Raw genomic sequence first — 20,571 nt, 5'->3', positions numbered from 1 at the left:
TAATTTGCCTATACTGAAGAAGGTTTGGTAATCCAAAAGATTTGATCTGTTTCCCACAGTGTAGATCAATACCACCAACTTGATTATTACATGACACTCTGGTGCACCAGTGTCCAACTCAAGCCAAAGTAAAATCAGCTGAAATAGCAGCAAGCTCTGTATCCTATCACCACTCCAACAATTCCACTGTCACCATTTTGACACAGTAGTGGCAAAGCTAACAATCCATTCAGTTCTGATCCTCCATCTACCCAGATTCTAGGAGACATAAAGCATGTACTTAGTCTTTTCCATGTGTATGTAGCTCTATTATTTTTGTACACTTCTAATGTCAAGACTCAGAAAGGGATTCTGAACTATAGTTCCTTTGTGGTAATGAGTATTTCTCAAAGTTTAGTAGAGGAACAAGTCAGTTATTGCCAGGATCTGAGAGATGGAGGAAGGGAGGAAAAGGGGGAGGATGAAACCATTACTCCATTTTCAGAGAAGAACTAATGGTATTGAATCATCAATAAATGCAGTGTGAGCAGTCTGTAAAACATACACTCAGAACAACCAGAAAAAATAATTCTCAAATATAAAAAGAGCTCAAAAAAATAGATACAAGGATTTATTATTTTTATTCTGAATTGCCCACCTGACTCAGTGCCAGAATTTTCTAGGGAGAAGGAGGAGAAAGAGAAAAACTTTACTATCTTTCCTCTTTACTGTCTCTGTGATGAAAGGGCTGAAGAAAACATAAAGGACACATTTTCCATTGTGATTGCAAAACCCGTTATATACTGTAAAACCTGACACCTTTTAACTGTGCTCAAATCTGTGATGTTATTTTAAAAATGAATAATTTATGAAAATTATAAAATTAAAATGCTTCCTGCAACTCCCCTAACAATTTCATGCAAATAACTACACATCGCTTGTTCTTCATCTGTTATTAACCCTTTCCAGTGGAATAAGGAGCTTTCTACACTGGGCTGTACATAACCCTATGCATGAATAGCCTCAAAATTAAATTCACAGACTGGGACATTTCTATCACAATGATAATTATGCAGGAAAAGGAGCAAACCCAGAAATACATTGATTATTTTTCCGAGAATGTTAACTGAAACAATCACGTGTTTAACATAGTACAGAATTCATATACAATAAACATGTGAACCAGTCCTGATACCACATAATTACACTGTAAATATTTCTTCACAAACACTGGCTGAGGAGTGGGCTGGCTGCACATTCATTGGTCTAGTCTTTTCACATAAATTATAGCTGTCCAGGGTCTAATCGGATTTACATTGGCTGACAATGTTCCCAAAGGCTTCTGCCCTAGCCAGCTTGGCAGTTCCATAAGGAAGACCCAATTGCACACTGCAGAGTCTCCAGAGAGTAACCTTACCTTGAGCACATCCCTCCATGGCCAATTAAACTGGCTTTAGAGTCACCTTGAACTGCTGGCATGGTGCAAAGTGCCTGCAGTGCAGCTGAGGACTAGGGCCAAGGTGTTGTCAGTTCTGATGCTGTGGTTGGGGAATGCTCTGTTGGAGTAATTTTAGAGTTACTTTCACAACTCATTGCAAAAGCATCACACACACAATATGCTCATAAAATAAAACCCTTCCCCACGATAGAAGCTGCAAATGAAAGCATTCTCACCTCAACATAGAGCAGTTCTTGTACCCAGCAAAGAAGGACTCAAAAACACGCTGTGGCTGTCAACTATAGAAATATCTGAAAGAAGCCTCAGAAAATATGTTATCTTTTGCAGGTATAACAGATGAGAAGACATTTAGAAAGCTCTTTATTTTAGGAAGCATTTTAAAGTTTATGTTGCTCACAAAAGTTGTATGTTTGTTAAATATATGTGACATTATTCAATACAGCATTTTTACAGCCAGATTGTACAATGACAATCATATAAAATGCTGACTAACCAGCAGCAGCTGTTGAAGAACTTGCTGGAGTTGCAAACCAACCTTCCTCAGAAGTTTGAGAAAGCTGAGAAAGCTGAAATATTAAGGAAAGATTCAATGGAAACAATGAATAAAAGCTGACTTCACAGAGCTTTCAGGAATTGAAGATTTAATATTTAGCACCACAGTCATCCATAATCTCAAGAACCTCAACCTTATGGGAACATACAAACATTTGAAATATACTAAAAAGACTCAAGGAAGCAGCTGTTTAAAAGGTAACACAAGTATTTCACATTAACTGTGAAATACAAGCAAGAATTATTCTATGTACAGTTCTTTTATTAATATCTATTTATACATTCATATATATTTAACTGTAAAGCCTTTCTGGTAAGGTAATTTTTTTAACTGAAGCAAAGCTATTTGCAACACAGATTCTGTTACATATTTCCTATGCACATGCATATATGGCACAAGTCTCCTTGTCTTTAGTAAGAATGTGCTTGGGCTTTGTGTCAGTTAGTTACAATCAGGAAGCTGTGTGAATGTTTATTGTTAATTCAATTAAATCAAATATCTTTGAAGCATCTTTTAAACACATTGCACAGCCATGTTTCATGTTGTGGTGCACATCATAATACCAACACATTCCTGTGGACCACCAGTGCTTTGAAATTCTAGAACTAAACTTTACCAGGCATACTCATTAATCTTGTACTAATTTCACAAGTGAAGGATCTTTCCTTGCCTCTTATTTTATAATTTCTTTGCATCAAATAATGAACTGGCTTATATTAAAACTTATTTGGTGTATTTATTAAAACTAAAAGTATTTTCTAACACACTACATGCTGGTGACTTTTTTTGGTACATAATATATAAATTTGGTTTTGGTCATGTATTTATGGTAGTTAAAAGCAGAAAATATAAGAAGTGGACTAATTTGAGAAGCTTAATAGCACCAAGACCATGGAATTAAACCCCAGATCATCTATTTGCCTTGTGAAGAGAGCAAACACCAAAAGGCAGACAAGTCTGCGTGTGTCCACATTTACTTTTGATTGTGTCCTTTCCTGAATGGAAATGGACAGTATTCCTTTATACAAGTGCACTCCTAGGGATAAGTGTCTCAAATCTTAATAACCCATGCAAGGAGCATATTGACAGAATGGTTTACAATTACCATGATGCAGTTATAGAAAAAAATGTTAATGAGCTAAGGTACCTCGTAGAGGAAAGCAGTATGTGTTCCTCTAAAAACAATATCTTTCAGTAACAGCAGCTTTGGAGAGGCTGCCTTCCAATGCAAATATCATAGATTCTTATGGTATACTTACTTCATTCTTTTGATCATTTCCCTAAATATACCACTTAGACATGGATACAGTGAAATGAAATTTTTATTCATCCTTTCTAGTACTCTAAATAGGACTGAGAATAAGGTAACAGGGACATAGAGAAAATAAAGGAAAAAGAACATTTATTTGTCCAAGTCCAGATTTTGTTTTCTATAGCAGAATTACTTGTATTGACACAGTTTCATTTGCTGACTATCAGCAAAATACATTCTATCCAATTAAAAAAAAGTATTTTCTATTTAATAATACATGGAGAACATAACAAAAACACTTTTAGTTATACTATGACGAATAACTAGTGAATCAAAAAGTTTCTCACAGTCTCTTTCTCCCCTGTGCTCTAAGCTTCTCAGCAGAGAGAATGGGAATTTGAGATGCAGCACAATGTCAGAAGCAAAATCAGCTCCAGGGAAAAATAATGTCTTTCTTGTCATTAAGTTCATGACATTTAAAAAATAAATAAATAAAAATTAGAAAGCAATGTATTCCAAACAACAAGAGAACCCAATCTTTATATTGTGGATTCAGTAACTTACACTCACTGGGGTTTAGCACAGGGTCCTCTATTAGCAGATTTAAACAGAATCTTGATTTCCTTATATCTCAAATAGGAGATTATTGATTCAGTTATGAATACTGAAGTAGGAGCATAAGTCTCCAGACTTCAGATTATTGCTAGCTGTGCAACACCCGTTTTGTGAACTCTGAGTGAACCTTTCCACTTTTATGCTTCAGCTATCCTATATGCAAAATGGGAATAAAAAACGTTCTTCAGGTGTATTTCCACATTTACAGAAAATACCACACATGAAATGCCATAGAACACTATTGGCAGGGTAACAAAAACATACACGAAGTTCAATAAATACCACCATGCTAAAAACATGTTAACTAATATGAGAAGGTAGGTTACAATTGACTGGTTCTGCATTGAATGTGGCTCATGGGATACCCAACTAAATATGGGCAGGAAAGCATCTGCAAAAAAACACGCTTCCATTTATTCCAGCATCAGTAAATACAAGGGCCAGAGACCACAAGCAAATGAGGGTACTAATGGCAAGATTTTTTTTCCTTATTGATTCACTCAGAGAGACCACAAATGACAGTGTCCATCATCCGTAAAAAAGAGCTGGAAGGACACAGCTGCAGAGCGGTGTAGAAGCAGGCATGGTGCAACCACTAAATGTTGAGCCCTGTAGACCACTACTCACTATAAATCCATCTATCTAGCAATTAGACATTGCAGCCTGAACTTTCTGTTAGAAAGGGCACTGGTACAGATTGCTCTCAAACTAATAATTATTCTCACATGCATCAATCCATAGCACATAGAGAAAACAAAGTCTCAAGAACCAATCATTAAAGGCTTCCCAATGGTACACAATAGTACCACCAGTTGTATCTGTCTGCATATTTTTAATGACTGTATTCCATGTTCTCCTGGGGAAAATGAATAACAACCCTTAGTTGAAAACTGCTTTTTCATACAGGGCTATTCATGTAACACAAGACTAATTGTTTTGGTATGAACACTGCTGAAACACATGGAGAAATGTTTTGATATAAATACGCATATATTCTTCCATGTTTTCTCTCTCTCCTAATCAATAAAGTTTACAAAAGGAAACAAAACTGCTTGCTGGCCTGCATGGCAAAAGCAGCAAGAAGGTAACCAAATCAATAGGGAAATGCCTTTTAGCTGAGGCAGTCATTTATAAGCTCTATTTTACTATCCTTGCAAAACATATATAATTGAAAGCACATGATGCACATTTGTAAAAGAGAGATTTCTACAGTTCTTAACACTAATTCTGTTGCAACTTCCACTGATCTGCAGCAACACCTCTATACATTAGGTTTTTAGTTGCAGTAGCAAAGAAAAAAGATAGCAGACCCTGAAATGAAGTGAATAGGCAGTAGATTGTCATCTCATTAGAAAAGAAACGGATGAAAACCAGTCTGTGAGGGATGAGGACAATGTCTACATCAGCAATCTGGTGTTCTTCCTATGTGGGTTCATATTAGAATTGAGAAATAACAACCATTTCATTGCAGATTAATTTTTTACATGAAATTCCAGAGGAAAAAATATTCATTAAGAAGGTAATGATTCCTGCTGAACTGAAAGATTCCTTTGCTCAGCATTAGAAGTTCAAAATGTTCAATATCGATTTAAGGGTTTGCTAGTTTACCAGCCCTAAGACGTACTTCCCTCAGACATAAAACCAACAGTGCTACCCAGCTGCCCCCTACATCTCTAGCTGCTTTCACTAACTGTGAAATGCACTGTATCAACAGTAATCCGGAGGTATGGCTGATGCTGGAATCAAACCTACATCAAAGGTCTGTAGAATTGCACAGTGTTTGGCAACTGTGATGAAATTAAATCGCTTCTGATTGTCAGAATTATTGATCACCCCAAAGAGAAATGGGATTATAACATGTAACCTCTCCAGAATGTAAACACACTTTGGTTTCATCACATCTCCTGAAAGCAGCAATGCCAACTTTTTGTAATCCAAAACAAAAAGCAAAAGTGGATGGATAACTCAGTACATCTCTGTAGCCAGCATAAAGATGCTGTAAGCCCTGACTGGGTGGATGCTGAGAAGAAAAAGAAAAGCACAGAAGAGTCTCTCTGTTATGGTGCTCAGGAGAATACTAAAAAGCAATGCAGATATGGCCATTATGACTGCAGTTAAGAGTGCAGCCAGGAACCTACACCTAGAAGAAATGGGCTCTAGGGATTACTGATAGGTAGTTCATTTCAAAGCTATCAGTCATTGTCATTGCAGTGTGAAATAGGAACAACTGTCTGTAGCCAAAGGTGAAACAAACTTAGAAAGTGCTAGCAAATGTCTAATTTGAAAGAAGGGTCTGGATGGGAGTTCTGTAAGTAATGTACATTAAAAGATATCTTTTTTCTTTAAAAAAAAGGAGGAGGACAACAGGATTTGGGAATTTCACTTTTCATTGGACACCCACTTCTACTTTGATACTACACAGAGACAGGAACTCCTCAAAGTTAGATCAACGTACAATATTTATCAGCATTTCAAAATTCTTTGGTGAATGGAAGAAAAGTGCCACTCAATGCTTCAGATCTGGAAGATAGGATTCGCTTACATATGCCTATTAGCTGTAATTTAACGTTGAACTGTATTTCAAACGTGCTTTTTAGTATTCATTCTGCTTTCAAATATTTGCTTTGAAAAGAAACACCGTTATGTCCTTCCTATGTAGTGTGGAGACACCCAGTGGAAAAAACAAAGCAGCACAGGAATTAAATGACTACTGCAGCTCCACCTGCTAAAAAAGGCATTGTCCGTATGTTTTACTTATGAGTAAATCTGAGTGTGGCCTCTTGGCTACCAATTGTGAGAAGTTTTCATTTAAAATTCTTCACAATAAATGCTTGAAATAAACCATACATTTTAATGTCCCCAATAGCAATTTATTTGAGATGTCTTTTATCCTGTGATTTGAAAAGAAGATGATAGAAAACCACAGAAGAATTAAACCTCGTATTTTAAACAATCATAAGAATCTCCACAAAATGTTTTAGCTTTATATATTTGAATAAAGATTCAATTTTTCATTCTATATCTGACTTTATCTTCCTTCCCTTGAAATGCAGTGTAATGCAGCAACAGGGGAAACAGTTTAACAGAAAACATATGCATGCTACTTGCTTGGGTGACCCAGAGATAAGGGTAAGTTACTAACTGGTCTGTATAAAAAACAAAATAATAAATTTCCTTTTTTAAAGAAACATTTTAAGTACTCATTCGTTGTATGCCTTGTGATTTATGACATCCTCACAAACCTTGTAGATGTCACAGGAGAAATAAAGTCCTGATTTCACATCTCCCTAATACTTATTAGGTTTATTTCAACTGGACAACTATTATTCAATAGTCCAAATTCTTCTCGCATCATGTCATCTCCTACATTCTTCATCTGAACCGTGCAGCAGATAAAAAACAATGAAATAATTACAGTTCCACAATGCTCTGGGCACACCAACACCAGCCTAATGTCCTAGCAACACATGTTCTTTATAAGACATTACACATCAGCTGGATTAGTGGATCAAATTTTGTCCCTTTTCTGATGTCAGAGAGGCAGAGATGTTTGAAATAGAAGCCAGCTCCATGTATTTTATTCCAGCTGAGAGCTTTCCACGAACAGAACAATCCTCCTCTGATTAATTACAGCCAGCATCTGGCTCCTTTATATCACCTGAACAGTAAGATATCAGATCAGCATGGAGATATCTGCCCTTTCATGTAGCAGGTTGTGAACACAATACTAGAGGATGTAGTAGTTAATTATTACATACTATCTATGTAGTTCTTTGAATAAATTAATGGTATGAATCACAGCATTAAGTGCCACCAGAAATGACTGATGGAGATGAATACCGGATTAATATAAAACAAAATAAACACAAAAGACAATAGAGCTGCTCATTTTACTCATTATTTTCTGCTTAAGTATCTACATTTTCTTTGACTGATTTCCTTTTAAAGAAACAAGCTGCACATGAGAACACTTTTAATAAAGCTGTTGCTTTCCAAAATGGATTTGTTAAAAAAGAATCTACATTTCATCAATGTGTTTCCTAAAGAAGCCTGGATAAATCCAGTGCAAGGCTTCAGCTGACATTTTTGGAGAACCATCCGAAATACTTCCAGTACCTTTTTCATTTTTTCCTAAACAATATAACACTATAACAAAATAACAATAGCCAACTTAGAGATCACTGTGTAGAATTAATGTGATTCTCCTCTTCATATTACCGGTCACTTAAATTATTCTTTTACTGTACTTATGATACTACTGCATCATCTAGTACCAAAAAACCATCCTCAAACTATCTGCAGTCCTACTAAGTTTTCACTGTTTAAAATAGTTGAGAAAACAAACTTTGTTGTTGAATATATACTATTCACCTTTTTTATTAATTTATGCATGTATAGATTTATATAGAACAGCACAGGTCTATGGACAAATCCTTGTGGGACTTAATGAGTAACTTCATCAAGAACATGCATAGCTTATTCCTGTTCTCTTAAAACAATTTCAAATACTCTTCCAGCCATTGTTGAATTGCAGCAATGATTCTTTTCCAATGATTCTTTAAATGTCTATACATTTGGAAAGGCAGATCTAAATCTTAACACCTATGGTTTTCTCTTTGACAGCTTGCTAGGGGAAAACACAAAGGTTACAGGAGGATTCAACTACAGTTCCATTAAGTATAGGCTTTGTCTCTAAGTAAACACAGGTAATCACATTTTCAGTAAACTTTTAAACTAGCCATTCAATATAAAGTCATTTCAAGAGAGATATACAAAACCTTACTTTACATAACTGAAATTCAACAGATTACACTAGCACTGCAGCTTTACAGTAGGATCTCTAGACACCCATTACATTTTGTGAGCTGTTTGCACTGTAGCTTTTGATATTCTTAAAGGATTGACAGCATCCATCGCCTTTCAAATAAGGTCGTTTTCAATTTAGCAGCATTCAGCAGCCTGCAAATCTGAGTCTGCAAGACACTCTTAAGAATACCGCTTTCAGACGATGGATGTTTTCCAGGTGGTTTTGCACAGAGCCATGAAATGCAGCTGCTACAAAACCTTTGATGAGACATAAGTAGAACAACATCAAAAGTGCACTTCTTTTTGAGCAAATACATGAAAGCACAAAACTAGCTGACAGTATCACATCATGGAATTCATTTTAACTTGCAGACAGAAACCAACAGGAAAGATGATTTCTATGGCCATTGCTTGGGTCATGGCCCATACAGTATGAAAATAAAGGAACAGATTTTTAACTCCCTCATTGTGCAACCTTATGCAATGCAAGAATTAAGCCTTTCAAACAGAAATACATACACACACACACATATATAAGTATAGCACCATGAATCATGATACTGACTTCTCTAAACTTTTGTTTTACTGCAAACAGTAAGGTGCATAAACAAAATTCACAATGGCAACTCTTCTCACAGCCTTACCCAACCTCTTAAAAGGTACAGCAACTGGTACAGACACCAACATGCAGCAAGCCTAAGGCAAGCACAGGAACTCATTTATCTATAGTTTGCTAACAACCAACCCAGTCTGACTGTTTCATCAAACATTTATAAATCAAAACTCTGGTTGCTACATGAGCAGTCACATCTCTAGACAAAAATAATAGATTCTGGCTTTATTATATGCTTAAGTTCCTAACACATATTTCTTTATATCATTTATAACCTTTTACAGAAGATGGAAAGTTTAGATGACAAGGCCACCCTTCTGAATTCCCTATGCACATTTGGATCCAGTAGCCTTGTCTTAGTTATGTACAGACATGGACTGGTTAATCTTATCTGTAATGAGAAATAACTTTTCAGAAGTATGTTCCCAAAGAGAACATAACATAGAAATTATCATTAGGGTACATTATTGAGAACATTAATTCAACTCACAGGACAACTCGGGGGGGGGAACATACAATTAATAATTAGTGCCTTGACTCTGTAAACTTGCCAGTGAATGTTCCACTGAAGTTGAATGCATCAGGCTTTATTTTGATCAGCATTTGGGACCATTCTGATGAATGACAGGAATCTGAAACAGTGTTTACCTCAATTCTTACAAAAGTTTATTCTTAATTACAGAAAATCAAAAGGATTTCGCTTTTTAATGTATGTGTAGTTTACTGGAAGGGGAAAATCGTTGCTATTGCAGCCACAACTCTATGTTTCATGCTAAAGCCTGGTAGAAGTAGAATCTTTAATTATACTACAATAAGCAGTGCACTTTGTTTCTACAGTTAAGGATGTCAGCACTTCCACTGAAACCCTTTATAGTAATGTATGTAACTTAACTACTAAAAGCGCTCAAATCTGGTAAGTAGTACATCTCAGACACATAATCTCCTGCACTTACTAAACCTTTTTTTTAAGTGTATTTTCTCTGGTTAAAGCCAGAAGTAAGATACTTAATTTGCCACTGCCTTAAGCAGATGTAAGCAAGTTGGATCCAAGGTATATAGGTACTTAGTCTACTTAGTGTATCTGCTGCTGCTAGAACTAGCCTGGAATGTATTCTTGTCTCCAACCCTACTTCTTGCAGTCTGCCCATGAGCACACTCTATAGGCCAACTTAAATGGAGCTGAATTTTTATGCGCTGATCATCCAAGGTGATTTTTACCTACCAGAATCCAAAGAAACGGTTGAAACAAAAAGATTGAGCAGCTTCTGCAAATCATCTTCTGCCAATACTGGCAAATATTATACCAGAAGAAAACCCAAATTACTGTGTTTGGAAAAAATATCACTATTATCTTTCTGGCCTCCACAAGAGATAAATCCTAATGATTTGCTTTTTAACATAGGAAGGGGATTTACATACCTGATTAAAGAGACTTTTCTTGTGCTTGTTGTCCTGAAACAAATCTGATCCTGTAGCAAGGACTAAAGCTATCAAGCTGTTAAGTATGGCATTTTGATCATGATTGTCTATTTAAATTCAGATTGTTCTTTAACTGTATATTTAGTATTTTTGATGTTTATTTTCACTTAAACATGTGTTGTTATTCATATTTGCTCTTCAGTATCACTGCAGTTGCAAGTACTGTACTCTGGTTTGGTCCACTGAACTCCCTCAGTATTTTACAGTGGAAAAAAAATCAATTTTATTGGGCTCAGAAAGCAAAAATACCCTTTAATTTCAGTGCCATTTACAGCCATATTAATTGTTAAAAATCGTTAGGTATAAAGACATTTCAGATCTGTTACCTTGCAAGAATTTCTTCCAATAAAACCAGAAACTGAACATAGTCGGTTCATGAAGTCACCTACTAAATCACAGAGTTTTGGCAGAGTTTCAATAGCTCACTCCCTTCTACTGCCACTACCCTTGGGTACAGTCAGATTTCCTGTCAACCTCCTTGCCAACACACAGTGGTCTCTCAGCCATTCACAAGTGCTTATGTCTTGTCAGAATCATTAAGTTCAGCTTTTTCTGTTCATGGTCCTTACAGAACAGCCAAAGGAGCAAAAGGGTCCTTGTCCTAGCCTTGGCATACATAACTCTTTACTCTTGTCTGTATGAACAGGTCTTACTCCTTGTTATCCTACTATCTTATCTGGAATTTCTAAAATATTTTGGGAGTCTGGGCTTTGTTTTTTGTTTTGTCTTATTCCTTAAGAACTTTCACCATAAGAACTTCCATCAAAATGGTACTTTAGTTCACAAGACATGTAACCAATTATTTAGAAGATTTGAGTCTTATACCTGTGGCAACTTTTCCATCTGATTAACTTCTCCAAGCTGGTCCCACTCACACACAGGTATACAATGAAATATGACTGACGTAACAGGAGTTTCACCTGTGTATCTGCTATTATAATTGTCATTTACAAGGTGCCTGTGAATTTTCCTGCATTTTACACAAACTTTTTTGCAAGCTGAAAAACAAGTGTCCTGTTTATGGTGCTAAGTAAAAACACGTGAAGAGGATATAACCTTTACACAAAACCTGCAAAGCAGCACAGAAGCACAGCCATGTATTTCAGGATGCTATCCAGAAGGATGACTTCAATATCATTATTCCATGTCTCTCCATTATCAGAAAGATGTCTGTTGTCAATACTATAAATAAGCAGCCTGGCTCCAGACAACTATATACAAAGCACTTCTTGAAGACCTCAGAAGGAATTTTTTCCTTGTTGCTGTAGGATATTTACACTTTCAAAGATGCCCCAATTGGAAGCAGCACTTAAAATATATTAGCAATATTTCTTTGACATCTGTCACACACTTTTCAGTACAGTCCTTTCCAGCAACACATTCTCATGAATCATCTACTTCAGGTCTACCTTGTGCCAAAGAGATGGTGATAATGGAAGCCTGACAGTTTCTTGGATTTGTTACACTGATGAAACCAGGCAATATACTGAGACAAGTCCAAGCACCTATATGGAAGGAGATGGAATGATACAGCTGAATTCCATCTGTGCCACAATTACGTGGCTTTCCCACAAGCTAAACAAAATTATTCACATTATTTCCCATTCTGCACTGGGGTAGCAACTCAGCCACCACTGACCATCTTAAAAACACAGGAAAATCAGCTCTAGTCAGGTAGCTTAATCTTGCTGATAGAACCCCAATAGGTCCAGCATTCAAGGAGACAGCAATGAAGGTGTTTAGATTCAAGTAGATACAAACACATTTACCCCCAGTTTTGAGGTATTACCAACCCCACCTTATCTGCAAAGCGCTGAAGCACCCATAAGATATTTTCTATTGAAAAATCATCGAAGTATTGTAAGAACTTAGCATAAGAATCTCTGCATTAAGCCAACCGGCCAACTCAGTATCCTGCCTCCAATAGATACCATGAGTGGATGTAAAGAAAAAAACCTGAAAAATAACTTGGAATAGTAATTCCAAAGTATACCCTCCCAACTTCTACCAGTTTGAAACTCAGACATCTTGACCCAGAGTGGCATCTTTGTGCTTCCCTATCCTTCAAGAATCTGTCTTTCACAAATATGTACAGCCATTTTTCAAATTCACATGAAATCTACATATTGAAGGGTTCTATAGTCTAATTGTATGATGAGAACAACACAAAGGTTTTGCAAACTTGTGACATGCAGTTGTTCTGTGCCAAAATGGATGAAACTGATTGGAGTGACTTCTGCAGTGCATGCTAAAATGGAACTATTACAGCATGTACTACACACGAATTACTGATCAGTAATTTGGAGATGGTCCCTGCAATGAAAACCTGTTGCACACAATCTGACAGGATACAGTTATATAAATGATACCACAGACACTCTGAATATTTAGTGAACTGTTCGATCTAAAACAAATTCGCTTTGCAAAGGAGATAAACTTGCTGGAAAAAGTCAAATGCAGACTGCCCATAAAGGCCTAAAAAAAACCAAAATCTCAGATTTTCAGATTTTTCCCAAATTTTTCACAGAAAGGAACCTGTAAAAGTAAGCTGGAAAAGAACTGGTAGTTTTCACATGAGAATAAGAGCATTAAAAAGACAGGCACTGATATTTATACTGTCCATGAAAGCCATTTATTGAATGTAGGTTTTCACATTACATGGTCACTAAGCTCCAAACATTCCAATGTATTTAGAACCAAGGTCAAAATGAAGTTTAAAGTGCTAGCAACAGTTGTGAACTGAACAAATTCCCTAAGAAATGTTCTTCACAATGAAGGGGCAATGCTCACAATGTAGATTTTATATCTCTTTTGTTCATTTTTATGGTACAGTTATTTTATTTTACTTGTTGTCAATTTGAAACATTATGACCATTTTATTCTGCTTATAAACTGTTCCACCTTCATTTAACTACATCTGCTTCAAGTCATCCTTGTAAGAAGCCAATAAAAGCAATTTATCAAAACAAGAACCAAAGCACTATCTGCCACTTAATTCACAAAACTTACATTTTCATTTAGTGTGATATTTTTAATTGGATTAATTGACAGAGCATCCGTCAAGATAAAAAACACACACACAACTGGCTAAATACCAATAGGTTTGCAAACTATGGATCTAGAGACACTTGCTATTATTTCAGTGGGATTTTCAAGTGGCTAAGGGATATAGGGTTGAATTTTTTTTCTTCTACTGGTCCAACATAATGCATGAACAATGTGAGTAATATCTTGGGAACTAGAGAAGCATTAATATATTCTTAATCCAAGTGAATGCTAAGCATTAGTATCTTCCCTAAAGAAGGTAAATGCAGTAGGGAGAACATGATGACAGTATTGAAGTTAACGACCCAGTTCAACATTATTTAAAACAGATTTAGCGCTAGCTTAATCACATTAATTGCTACATTGGACAAACTGAAGAACAATGAATACATTGTCCCTGAAAGTCCTGAAGCAGCATCTTGTCCATTATCTTCAGGATGCAGTGACATTCATGATCTTCAGGTAACTACAGCTTTGAGTGTACTTTGTTTGCCCTGCCACATCAGCTAACTATGAATTATTAAGCTAAGCAGTTCTCAAATGATTTTCTTCATACTCTGTGAAGTACCTTTAACAAGGCAATCTGTCTCTTTCCTTAATCACAGCCATACTGGTCAGAGTGTTACTGAACACTGGGATAAAATGGTAAGAACAGGAGAGAGAGAGAAATATCATCTACTGCTACTGCCCTAAGATGATTAGCACTGAGCTTAAAACATATGTGCTCTTCCCTTTTAAAAAACCCTCGTCATGAAGGAACCAGCTTTGTCAGAAAGCACCAGCAGCCATTACCCCAGATGGAACCACACGTCCCTCAGATCTGCCACAGGGAAGACAGTTTGGGAAGTTCACAGTCTTTTTCTAATGTGAAATTTCATTATAACCTGGAGTAGTTCCACTGTAGTCCTAGAACAGTTTATCACCAAGTACCACTGCAGTCTTATGTTACCCACAGCCATCTGTAAGCCTGTGGTAGTCTGGTTTGTGGTGCGGGTTTTTGGGGGGTAGGTTTGGGGTTTGCATTTAGTTGGGGTATTTTTTGGTGTCAGGGTGGTTGTCTTACAGTCTCAGGCTAAGTACATCAATAAATTCATGTACCTTCAGACATTCCTCCCCCAGGACTATCCAGCTCTCCTGGGAGTTCAAGCAATGCATGGGAGTTCTTATAATTCCTCCAGATGCCCAGAAGCAGAGAATGAGTAGACTAAAGGGAAAAGAAAAGCCAAAACCCAAAATAACAATTATAAACAGCACTGTCTTGCTAACTTCTGTGCAATGGCAGGAAAAGAAAGACATGGTAGCACTGAATTAAGTCAGAATGATACAAAAGAAAACATCAGGGCTGATCATACTTAAATCTGATTTGGTTAACATCAGTAAAATAAAGATGTGTAAAGCAGAATACATGCTAGGAGAGCATGAGACTTCACATAACCTGGATGCCTAACTACAGCCATCATATATTGAAAATAAAATCCTTGATAAAAGGAAAACAGAAAACAATTGGACTAATATTTTTCATGATACAACAAACATGGTCAGATTAAAATGTCCTATTCTCATTTAGGAGGGTCTAATGATACATACTCAGAAATGAAATAAATAATTAATCAGGTAACTGTAGAATAAAGAGGGCACTCTTGACAGGCATTCGTGTACCTTTTTAATTAGGTAAGAGTTTATATGTAAAATAAAAGTAAAACCAAAACCCTTTTGTTTTCCTTAGTAGATTTTCTCCATTAGCTGGAATTAAAAGATACTAAAAAAACCCCCGAAATTAGGAAAATCTGTATAGTTAGCAAAAAAAATCAATATAGTTACCTTCCATGTCAAATTTCTCCCTGTAGTTCATTTTTCCTCTTTCTTCATCAAATCTGCCAAGTTTGTGTATAGGATATACACAACATACACAGAGTGACAAAGATAAGTCTTTTAGTTACATCCAAAGTCATGGAATTTAAATGGGCAACAAGCCTTCCAGATTTTTTTCTGCTTACACTACCATATTCTGTTTTCTTTGTGTATTATCTCTTAAAGGAAGGAATCTGCTGTCAGCAACTGCAGTATTTGCTGCTAAAAAGTTCCAGCACCTTGCAAAGACATTCCAAAACATAACAGTGATTTACAACAGTTTACAACAAAATGCTGCACTATTTATATGACAGAAGAGCACAATATATCAATATGTAAAGAGCAGAAAAAATCCTGCAAAAACATTAGTAAGTCTATAAGAGTTCTGCAGAGTCACAGCAGGCCTAAGAGCTCAAAGACCCTTAGGATTTCAAATAGCAACAGTCTCATGAAGCGGTGATCAAGCTGAAGAACTCTATAATGACCCTGTGAGATCCTAGCTGAAGAACAATGAATTAGAATATTAAACTGACTTCACAATACAGGTTGTGAAAACCGTCTCTATACAACAGATAATCTCTTCACCCAAGAGACATATTTGCCTTGTACTTGCCAGTAGAAGCCACAACATAGTCTTGCAGAAGCAGTTACTGTTGGAAGCTCAGAAAGCCACAAAGATATGTACTTAAAAGTGAGGGTCTCTGCAATACAGAGGAATAAATCTGAAGATGACCTGAGTTTTCAGCTGCATCCACACCACCAAGGAGACATAAGGAGCTGCAGCACACACATAAACAAACACTTTTCTACTCCTTTTTCTATATTTATTTATTTATATGTGTTTCTTCAAGTCTCCGCTTATCCCAACTATTTTATTCTTGCAAGGCAATGCACAGCTATAAAATACTGAAGAAATTAACTGCTGAGGTAAGGATAAGTGCATCCTTTGCAGGGTATCTGTTGCTACAGATTAGATATTGCAAAGGAGCTCATTTTATGTTAAAGTACTGAGATGACTATGGATCCCTGCAAAATCATTAATACAAGTTCTCTAGGACAAAAAGCACACCATAGAATTAAAGGTCTTTTGTTCTCACAGTTAACATTTACTGAGTCTATTCTGAAGCAGTTATGCTTTCAGTGCACCAGCCGCACAGAGGGAAAGTTTGTGCGATGAAATGGAGAGGACTGCAATCCCTGTTCTGTCCCTTTTAATTCTGTCTTCTCAAATGACATGATGAACCCAGGTGGAAAGCTATGCTCTGCATGTCTGGCCATGTGGCAGAGAGGGAAATGTAATTGATTATTCTTGTTAAGGAAACTGGTTTTGCCAGAAGTATCAGGTTTATTCAGTTTCATCCATGAAATGAAATATGCGGTGTAGTTAAATATCCTGTCTTTATTCCATACATAGCTTGAGCTGACTATAGTATTTCAACAATAGGAATAATAAAAAATGTAATATTAACTTAATTGGAAAATTAATGGAAAGAGAGGGAAGGATGCTGTGATCAAATCAGGTATCTAAATGCTGATCATCGCTTTCACCACTTTTGTTTGCAAAAATGTGAAGAGCTGCTTCAAGACCATCGAAAAGGAAGAATGGCTAGAAAAAGACAGATGTAGTCAACATGAAGAGATTCAAATAATGGCCTCAAATGGAAAAAACCCAAGCTATCTTACAGCTTCTCTTTTATATCAGTCTAATAATAAATTACTCTTCTGTGCTTAATCACTCCTTGCAGAAACATTACTTTCTGGGTACCCAAATACTGGATATGTTCAGACTCCAGATATGTTATCCCTGTAGTGTTTGTAAATGTATCAGCATCTGCTGAATTTAAGGTTCAAGAAAGATACAAAACCATACAAGCAAATTTCCCAGTGAAAGAGACCCTCAGGTTTTATATTGTTTGTAAGCAAACACTCAGACAACATCTTTACATTTGCCTCCCCAAAAGACGTGGATTTTTCATTAGTATATAGGTAGTCTACTATTGTCTGTGCAAATTTGAAACTTACTGACAAACTATCCGATTTCCATGCACATTTATTGCATAAGCTATTATTAAATTTTTATTTTTACAAAGTGTATCAACGCAGTCAGGTGTCATCTGAAAAACAGCTTTAGAAAATCAGCCTTAGGCAAAAAAATGCCAAATCGATGCTGTCAAGCAATGAAACCTATCTGAAATTTGAAAGCAAAGGTGTCACATTTCTATGCATGGAAAACTACTAACCCAAAGGAACAGAAGGAAATTGAAGAAGTGATTAGTGATGTTCCTGTCTCTTCAGAACAGCTGCAATTGACAAAAGAAAGCAACCTCACAAAATACAGTTCACTGGTTCCAGAACTGAGATTCTGCCTCTCAGCATTAAGCAAGTCTGGTAAGACCAGTCACATTGCAGCAGTAGAGCAAGTGATGGCCAAAACCACTCTATTGATTTTTTTGTCCTTAAACTTGCTCTCAGGAGCATGATTTGAACAGCTTTAAGAGAAGAATCCGTAAACAAGCACTTTCTGAAGTCTATTAGCTTAATAAAGCATTGTAATCTATTGTAATTTCAATGATTTGGAAGCTTCCCTCATACTATTTTAGTTTTATTTTCTGATTAGAAATGTAGTGATTCATGTACCTGACCAACAGGCTGTTAGAAAAGCTTGTAGAATCTTGTAGTATAAATGATGGAGAAGACTCTGTGAATGAATCTTCTTTCAAATTAGGGAAATAGCAGAAGAGAGAGCCAAAACGTTCAGGGTGGAAGTATAAGCCTAGAGGAATCAACTCTGTTTACCTTTTCTCTCTCAATTACTTACCTCTTCTCTCTCTCACTTACTGACTTCAAATAATGACAAGTTTAAAGGGTGCAGAAAGAATCTTCAAGTTAAGGAAATACCCAAGAAAATACAGAATTTCATCACCAGCTGTCTCCTGCTTACCTTGCTGTCATGCACCTGGAGACTTTCTGCACAGTGAGCATACAAGGGAATGTGTGTGGTGTGCTGGGTCCACAGCAAAGGCTAGCCAACAGGGTCATGTTGTAGGTGAGGAACATTCAGGAGCACCTTCTCCATGAGTCACACCCATATAAAGCATTATACAAATGACAGTCAAGATAATTTAGAGACCTTTAATCAATAATGTAGCTTTGCCTCTTTGGCAGCATTTAAAAGTTCAGCTGAGGTATATTCTCAAGAAGAAAGCTAATCAGAGGACGTTTCTAACTTAAAACACCTGCATTTTCACACTGGTGCCTGACTTTAGTCTCACAATCAACTTGAACTGAGCTTAATGGCTCTCAGCAAGACATGCACTGAGACCATGCAGTATGTTATTATCTCACCTTAGAAATAAATACTGCCAAGACAGTGTGGAAACTTCTGTTAATGATGGGGAGAAAAAAAAACACAACAAAAAACCCCAAAACAACCAAAAAAAGCTGTGACACACAGAATGACAGAAGCAAATATTCCAGAAGCCTAACAACTCTTCTAATATATGTAAGAAAGGCTGCAATCTGCAGCACCAAGGTAAGCAGGAGGCAACAATGGTGACTGGGAAGTCTCTGAAAGGAGTTCCAGGCATTGAATGCTTTGCTATAGCTCTTTTGGGTACCTGATGTCAAACACATGAAAGTATGAGAGATACCATATGAGCTAAACATGGGAATAACCTACTTCAGTCAAACATTTCAGCTTAAACCCTATTGCTTGGTAACTCAGACATGATCACTTATATTCCTGATGTTTTTAAAGCAGAAATTAAAACTCTTTTTTTGTCCCAGGGCAATAATGAATGAAGGAATCCAATGCCAAAGGAAAATATGTCTTTCTTTAAACACACCTCTCCTTCTTCAAAAAAGAAACTTGGACAGTAGCCTACAATGTGCAAATCCTACTATGAAAGCATAAAATCTAAAATGCTCGGTTTTCAAAGCTTTTTTAAAGGAAAATAATCTTAACAATAGAGGGTTTGGTGGGATTTTTGCTTGAAGCACAACCTATTTCTGCATGGAAGTGTCTTTCTATCAAGACAGCATAAAGAGCTTCCTGATTCTTGTTATCACACATTAACTTTCACTGACATCAAATGTTTTTATTATCAAGGAAAATGCAAAACTTCCCATGCTTAATCCATTTACATTTGTTATATATTTAAACTCTTATTATTTATCTTCTCAGATACTTAGGTATTACTTCATATCTGGTTTTATGCCTGACTTTGCTAAAATAAATCAACTTTTATTACCATTTTCAGTACTACCATAATAGCTTTTTTTAATGATGCAATAATTAGAACTCAACATACTACTCTATGGAAGAATTTAAAAAGAAATTTTATTATCTCATTAATTTCCTGTACCATTGAAGCTCAGCTTCATGCTGACTGGATTGCTGGAGAACCTTCATTTTTACATGGTTATAGGTGAATGAAATTAGCACTTACAAATCCTTGACAGGCTAGGTTTCTCCTCCTTGAGCATGAAACACATGAAAATGCAACTGAAATTAACTGTCAACATAAAGAAGTTATTCAGAATCCTTTTGATGTCCTGAAGTTGTTCCAACTTTAAAAACTATTTATTTACATCAAAAGGGGGAATTTTTAAAGTCATGACAATAGGAATGTAGGGAACTGAAAGCAGTTTTGTCACCAAGTCTGATGGAGAGAGACAACAATATTAAATAAATTTATATGCAATTATTTCTTATTGGGGCCAGCTCTGCTTCTGATAGCACTGAGCCAGTGTATGTTATGTTCTAGTTTATGAGGTATAAATGTAGTGAAGTATCTTAAATAACAGAAAACATTGAAAATGCAATAAATAGGATAAAGAATTTCTGCTGTATTTTAGAAATCAGATTCTTTTGTGTCCTTATCATCTGATAATGACAGAAATAAATGTGATATTCACAT

Source organism: Melopsittacus undulatus, chromosome 9 (assembly GCF_012275295.1).
Source record: "Melopsittacus undulatus isolate bMelUnd1 chromosome 9, bMelUnd1.mat.Z, whole genome shotgun sequence".
NCBI lineage: Eukaryota > Metazoa > Chordata > Aves > Psittaciformes > Psittaculidae > Melopsittacus > Melopsittacus undulatus.
The sequence above is the reverse complement of the archived record's forward strand: the minus strand, read 5'-3'. Positions refer to the sequence as shown.